This window comes from Dipodomys merriami, unplaced genomic scaffold (assembly GCF_024711535.1).
Source record: "Dipodomys merriami isolate MVZ:Mamm:240054 unplaced genomic scaffold, mDipMer1.0.p SCAF_40, whole genome shotgun sequence".
Taxonomy (NCBI): domain Eukaryota; kingdom Metazoa; phylum Chordata; class Mammalia; order Rodentia; family Heteromyidae; genus Dipodomys; species Dipodomys merriami.
In genome coordinates, this window is record NW_027205604.1 from 12,534,921 (window position 1) to 12,542,096 (window position 7,176).

The following is a 7,176-nucleotide window of genomic DNA, read 5'->3' on the forward strand; positions in this document are numbered from 1 at the left end:
CTATTTAGTTGTTTTTACACTAATTAAAATAAAAGTAGAAGAACATTCTAGTGCATGAATATGGATATGATAAAATTTGGTTGGTAAAATGAAGTTCCCAGTTGTTGATGAATGGGAAAAATGTAAAACATTCTGAAAAGCAGTTTCATTTCAAAAATTAAGATGAACTCAGCACAAATAGCTCATGCCTTGTACAGCAAGTATTCTTCATTTTATTATTACTTTTTGGAAAATACTCTTTAATCTTTTAGTAAACAATCACATTTTTTCACATGTAGTCTGTTGTCTACTGAAAGAAACTCTTGCAAAACACTGTGACGTTCATTTAGACATTCATTTATATAATGAACATGGAGTTGGTAAAAAGTATTCATTTATTCTAAATTTATTATCCTAAATATTTATAGCAAAATGCTGGTTTCTTAAACTATGAGACCATCATGCTCTGTTCAAATAAAGTTTGGCTCGTCAACATTTTGTATGATACTAGTTGGTTTTGTTTCTTTGCTTGCTTGTTTAGATTTTTTTGTTTGTTTATGGGAGTTTTGAAAGAATGCTTCAATATTTACAGGAGTTGCAGTTTAGAAACAGAAACACAGTTATGCAAAGTTGAGTCAGAATAGTTAACATCAAACTGACTTTATGGTATTTGAGCTTTACATATTGTGAAAATGTCTATAAGAATTGTAGCAAAATAATGTAACACTTTGTAAAGCTGCCATTTAAGTTACTATGCATAGCACATAAAATAACCAAACCCAAAAGAAAAGAATTACATCTGGCATTGTAATTTTGGTGTTGTATGTTTATATGAAATCAATTTGTGCCTGCCTAAACTGAACTTAAGGGATAGACAAGGTACCCAAGTTAACAACAAGGCCAAAAATGTCCAAAAGAGTGTGTTTAGCAGAATTTCAAATGAGAGCTATTCACTTACGTTAAGACAAATAACCATTTATATTTGCTAGCATTCCAAGCCAATGCATAGTAAGAGTCCATCTTGAGTCTGCATTCAGGAATAAGACACAAAAAGAACCAGTCTTTGCTTTGATCCATGGAGAATTAATTTCTCTTATGTTTAGCTTCAAGATAGAAGCAGTGTTTAGCAAAGGGAAACTCACTGAAAACAATTTAATATAGAGGAGAGTGTGTGCGAATGGACAACATGAGTTAAACCTGACTGGCTAGTCTGACTAAAGCACTCTGAATGCGTGTGTGAAGTCCCGAGATAAAAACCCTTTGAACAATTAGCACACACTAATAAACAAATGAAGGAATGTAAAAAGTGGCCTTCGGGTTTGTGGGTACCCGTGGGAAAGGAAAGGATGAAGGCAATCCAAATAGTTTAGGTACAGGTATGGAAATGGTACAGTAAAGTTTGTTGAGGCTGGGAAGTGGAGAAGGATAGAGAGGGAAAGAAGGTGATTCTGATCACAGTACATTGTCTGCATACACAGACCCTTTGAAATCAAATCACATTCTACAACTTAAATGATGGTTAAGAATTTGTTTTAAATGGCTAGAATCTGATCTGGGGTGTTCTTGGATAAGCAAGTTAAGGGAATATATAATGTTTTGGATAGCATTTCAAGAAGTAAGTATTTGATATCCCTAAAAATTGAATAAAGCAGGGTGTTGGAAGTTCATTTCTCTATCCTAACTATTCAGGAGCCTGAGATCTGAGGATTTCACTGTGAAGCCAGCCAGGGCAGGGAAGACTGTGAGACACTTATGTCCAATTAACCATCAAACAACAAGAAGTGGAGCTATGGCTCAAATAGTCGAGCACCAGCTTTGTGCAAAGAAGTTCAGGTTGGTGCCCAGGCCTTGACTTAAAGCCCCCAAACAGTAGCTTTACATGATTACAGATATATACATGAAATTCCAGTCTATTGGGAGAAGGCAAGAAGAATGAAAGGAAGTAATTGAGTATTTTTTAAAAAAGATGAACACTTAGAGAAAATCTTCAAATATTTGACGTCAGGTGAATGGGCACAGCACTATTTTCTCAACCAGAGCACAATGCAGGAGAAATTATTCAAGGAGCATGTACTTATTTATTTGCAACTGACAGTGGATTTGAAATACTGCCTTGCAATAAGTATTCACCAGAACAAAATGGAACCAAAATCCTTGCAACAAAAGACTGGAAAGGAAATGACAAACTAGAATTACTGCTGGGTTGTGCTGCAGAATTTAGAGTTCGAATAGAGTATGCTACTTAGATACTGAGAAAGCTACTTCAATGTCATGTATGCCACAAGGAAAATCTGTGCTCAACTCAGGCTGGGCCCTGCTTGTAAGTTTGTGTCAACTGGTGGCGGTAGAGCGTGTGTGAAGGCTCTAAGAGATATTGAACCTGGAGAAGAAGAGATAGTTTATTTTGGAGAAAATAGTGAGTTCTGTGAATGTTACACAGGTGAAAGATATAGGACTGTTATTAATAGTAAATATAGACTCAGAGAGGCTTAAATAGGCTTAAGAAGTTAGGGGACAGCAGTGAAAACTCAGCCCGTCTGTCAGCTCTAACATGGACGCAGATACCACTCAGGAAAAAAAAATCAGAAACAAAACATGCAAGGGAACTCGGATAAGCTACCTTCTTTAAAAGTTCGTTTTTGGTTTGTTGGTTTTGGTTTTCCACCCAATTTGCTTTCTTAAGCACACTTCTGTAGATTTGAACTTCTAAGCAAGAATCACCCAGGATTCGTGGAAATCTGCAAGGTTCTGGAAGGGTTTGAGGACGTACTGCAGTTCCTGACCCTTCCCAGGCCTGCTGCCTTCATCCTCATGGTAAACGCGGCTGCAGGGAGACAGAGGGGCCTGGGTCATGAGGCCCCTGCAGGGCCCAGGACAGCCTGTCTTTCAGAAATAGATGGTAACAGACATGTCGTCCTGTAGCTTTTGCCTGCCAGGCTCCTAAGTGTTGCGACAGCAGCATGGGGATGTGTTCGCCTCAGGGAATGTGTTTCTAATCACTGCAGAACGTAGCAAAAGGGCTGAAAGGAAGAGCAGAGCAAGGGTTGGGATGGCAGGTGTGTGAGGGGCAAGATCGGGTGGAGCGAGGAAAGGAAAAGAATGAAGAATGAAGAATAAGCAGAAAGGAAGAGAAGTAAGCCTAGCAGAGCAAACGCCAGCACTCCCCTACAGAAAGCCCTGAAGAAAGGAACAGGTGGAGATGTACAGAATACAGAAGAAAGGGACAGCTGGAGATCTACAGAAGAAAGGGACAGCTGGCATGCTTCCTGCTGGAGTCAGAGGCTGGATGAAACCTAGTGTACAAGCAGGAGTCCATGGCACTCTGCATACACCCGGAGGAGGGCTCAGCCCATCATTCACTGGTGACTGTCAAGTCTAACAATACATGCAGTGCAACGAACACACACACACACACACACACACACGAGACGCTGATGGCTCACGCATGTAATCCTAGTTACTCAAGAGGCTGAGATCTGAGGATCCCAATTCAAAGCCAGCCCAGACATAAAAGTCTATGAAACTCATCTTCAGTTAACTACTCGAAAACCAGAAGTGGCAATGTGGCTTAAAGTAGTAGAGTATTAGCCTTGAGCAAAAGAGCCAGGTTCAGTGCCCAGGCCCTGAGTTCAAGCCCCATGATCAAAAAACAAACAAACAATATATATATTTTTTATATAATAAATATATATATTTATATAATAAATAGTATACTATAATTATATAATAGCATATATACTTTATATACTATATATTATATAGTATATATGCTATTTAGTAAGTACATCTATACTATATACTATATACAGTTATATATTATATATACTATATATGTTGTATATATAATATATATACTATATATGCTATATATATAATATATATACTCTATGTATATTATATATACTATATATGCTATATATACTATATATAATTATATTTAGTAAGTATATTTAGTATATATATAAATATATATATATTTAGTATATATATACTAAACAGTATATACTATTTAGTAAGTATATATATTATATACTATATACAATTATGGTATACTATTTATTTTATAATAGATATCATATTTAATAAATATTATATAATATATAATAAATATATACAGTATATAAAGTCACATTTAATTGAAATTAGCAATAAACTTGAAACCCAGCATAAATTAACAAAGTTACTTCTTTTCCTTGAGTGCTTATGAACAAAATAATTTTAATAAGGCCAAATGATATAGGGTGATATAAAAATCTGAAATTAGTTTGATGTAAATTTGTTATTTTTGTATTTCTTAATAATATAAGTATTCTTAATATACATACACATCATATATTTTATGTTTATTAATTCACTATGCGCTTATTTTCCCAAGGAGCTCAGAACCATTAAATTGAACTTGATAGGCAATCATCTTTTCCTGCTTTTATTACTGGTCATTTTGAAACTCACTGTTAATTTTGATTAATTCTGCCTAAGAGGAGAATAATCCTAGCACGAAGTTTAATTGTCCTACCTTCTCTTACTACCCAATGGGGGAAATACCACAGTTTCTGACAAGATGCAATCAGAAATGATAATATCCTTTGGCTTAATTATCATGACTGTGGCTTGCTGAGTTGCAAATTAGAGATATCAATTTTAGCAGTGTGCTAAGTCTATCTTTAGTGATTCTTTATGTCTTAAGGTGAGTCTAGATAGTGATATATTCATGGATAAATTGAAGCTTTCACCAGGTACATTTGATGTCTTTGTTAAAGGTCTTTTATTATATAAGGAATAATTTTAATCCCCAAATCTAGATTCTCTATGGAATTTCTAAAATTTAATATTCACAAAATAATTTCCTGTCTGGCTATGTTGCTTGCACTTTTTCCCATCACTTTATTAATATAATCTGTTTTGCATTTATGCTAATATCATTTGGTTTATACAGGCCTCTGTACTATACATTACCATCCTATTGATTGACAGAACATGGCAGCCACTTTCATTGATTAAGTAGTAAACAAGAGTAAGTGCATTTTTCTCAGGCAGTTTACTTGAATTTATTTTTTGTATGTTTCACATCAGTGTTCTTTCTAAGGCAAAATGGTAAACCCAATAACTTATAGATACTCAAGATATTAGCTATCACCTTTAATGGATTTGCTTAGAGATTGAAGGTCTATTAAAGAGGCACTTAGGTGTGTAACAGACATCCAGTGGATGCCTTCAGCATTTTCTACTTGTCTCTGTAAGGGCCTGTGATGTTTGAATATATCAGCTGGTGTTAGCTCACCACTTTTTTCTGATGTGGCAGCAGGAAGCCAATTTGTACTTCACATGGGAAGCTGGTATTGCTATAGAGTTAATGATAGACAATTCAATGTCATATAATTTTATTGTGATGGATAAAAACTTAGTGAATAAATATTCTGTCTTCTTTGGCTGACACAAGAAAGAGTTCTACACTTTCTAAATAGTCAGTTGTAGCACATCCTATAACTCCTGCTGTGTCCTGCTTAGTGTTGTTAGTTTTTATTGATGACCAAACGGCAAGCTCACTTTGGGTCAGGTTCTCCAAGGATCATGTGTATGCCAAACTACCATTTTCAAGCAAACAAGCAAACAAAAAGTTGTCAATTGTTGTATTTTTTTCATTCTCTTGTTAGGAACTTATTAAGATGTTAAGCAATTATTATTAATCCAAGTAAGGATTAAAAGAGTGAAATATTTATGAGCAAACTGCAGGGCATCAAAGAAGATAAGAATGTTGAAGATAAACTGAGAACCTAATTCTCTTATTCCAGAATCAATCATCCACAATGCAAGAATTGGCTCCAACAGAGCACATAACTTCTTCCAAATCCTTCTGTTGAATAGAGAATGGTGTATGATTTTCACTCTATTCTTATTTCTGACACCTATAGTAATACAGAGTTTACACCTCTCCATTTATGTGGGGGGTTTATGTCTGAGATATCTCTAAAAAGATTTGTTTGCAATGTCTTGTGTACTCTTTCTAGCTATCTTACACTAGCATGCTTCTGAGGAACACTTACTAGGTTGGCAGTACAGGGGCGGCAGGTATAGGTGTTTGATTTGCTGATTATCTAGGCACTATCAATCCTGTTCTTCGGTGAGTGATTTTTCACAAATATCACGCTTCCTCTTTGACAGGTAATAATCATGCCCCCAACAAACAGTCATACTTCTTTGCTAGTTGAAGTGGATTTCTATCTCATTTTCAACTTTAGTTCTTGTTCTTTATTTTTAAAACAGGTCTCCCTTTCTTCTGTACATTCAAACTTTCTCCTGTATAAGTCAGATAGATGTGTACACAGACAAAGGAAAGTTTCTGAGAGCCATGTTATTTTTCAAGATGATGGAAATAATCAATTTGTAGCAAGTAAATATCTTCTAGATATTTGATTGAAAGTGAGTGTTTGCAGTGCTAATTACAAGAGTTATTTTATGAAGTGAAAAATCTCCAAATCAATAAACAATAGATTGTTTAATACTAATGATTAGTTAAGGCATTGTTTTGCAGCCAGTTATTGGCTAAAACAAGTGCCATTCAGTTGTTTACTTTTCCATTCTTATAAAAAGAAGTAATATTTTCTAAATATGGAAAGCAGTTAAACTGAAAGTAAATCTTTCGATTATATAGATTTCCATTGCCAAAGTATCCTAGTTAAGTATATTGAGTAAAATATATTCTGAGAAGAAATATTTCCTTCATTCTAGCTGAAGTCAAGAGATACAGAGATAAATGTAAATATAAGTATATTTATAAAGCACCTGTCAAAATGCACCCCACAGTTTCATTATTTTAGAGAATCCATACTCAACTTTTAAATATCATAAAACTGTTAAAATTTAAAGTGATATTATAATTAGAATGCCTAAAAAGTTAAAATCTAAAGTATTATTGCAATTAGAATACCTATTGTTTTGTTGAGTGGTCTCAGCAGTAATACACATGAATGTCAGGGAAATAACAATGTATGTCAGCATATGTTACTTATTGTCAAGGTAGAGTTGAAATAACTAGGTGAAAAATTTGACAGCTTAAGAGCATTTGATTTTATTCTGAGAGACCTTTTACATGGTGCCAATGAATTTCATCAAAATGCTGGAAAATATGTATGGAATTTTGTCTTTTCATTTCTTCTGAGGAAGTAATATTGATTTATTAACTATCTCAAAGTTAAT

At 34.4% G+C, this 7,176-nt stretch overlaps 1 pseudogene; it reads left to right on the forward strand.

Moving 5' to 3' along the window:
• Positions 1–1,876: 1,876 nt before the first annotated feature.
• Positions 1,877–2,608, forward strand: LOC138806529 (histone-lysine N-methyltransferase KMT5B-like; annotated as a pseudogene).
• The last annotated feature ends 4,568 nt before the right edge of the window (positions 2,609–7,176 follow it).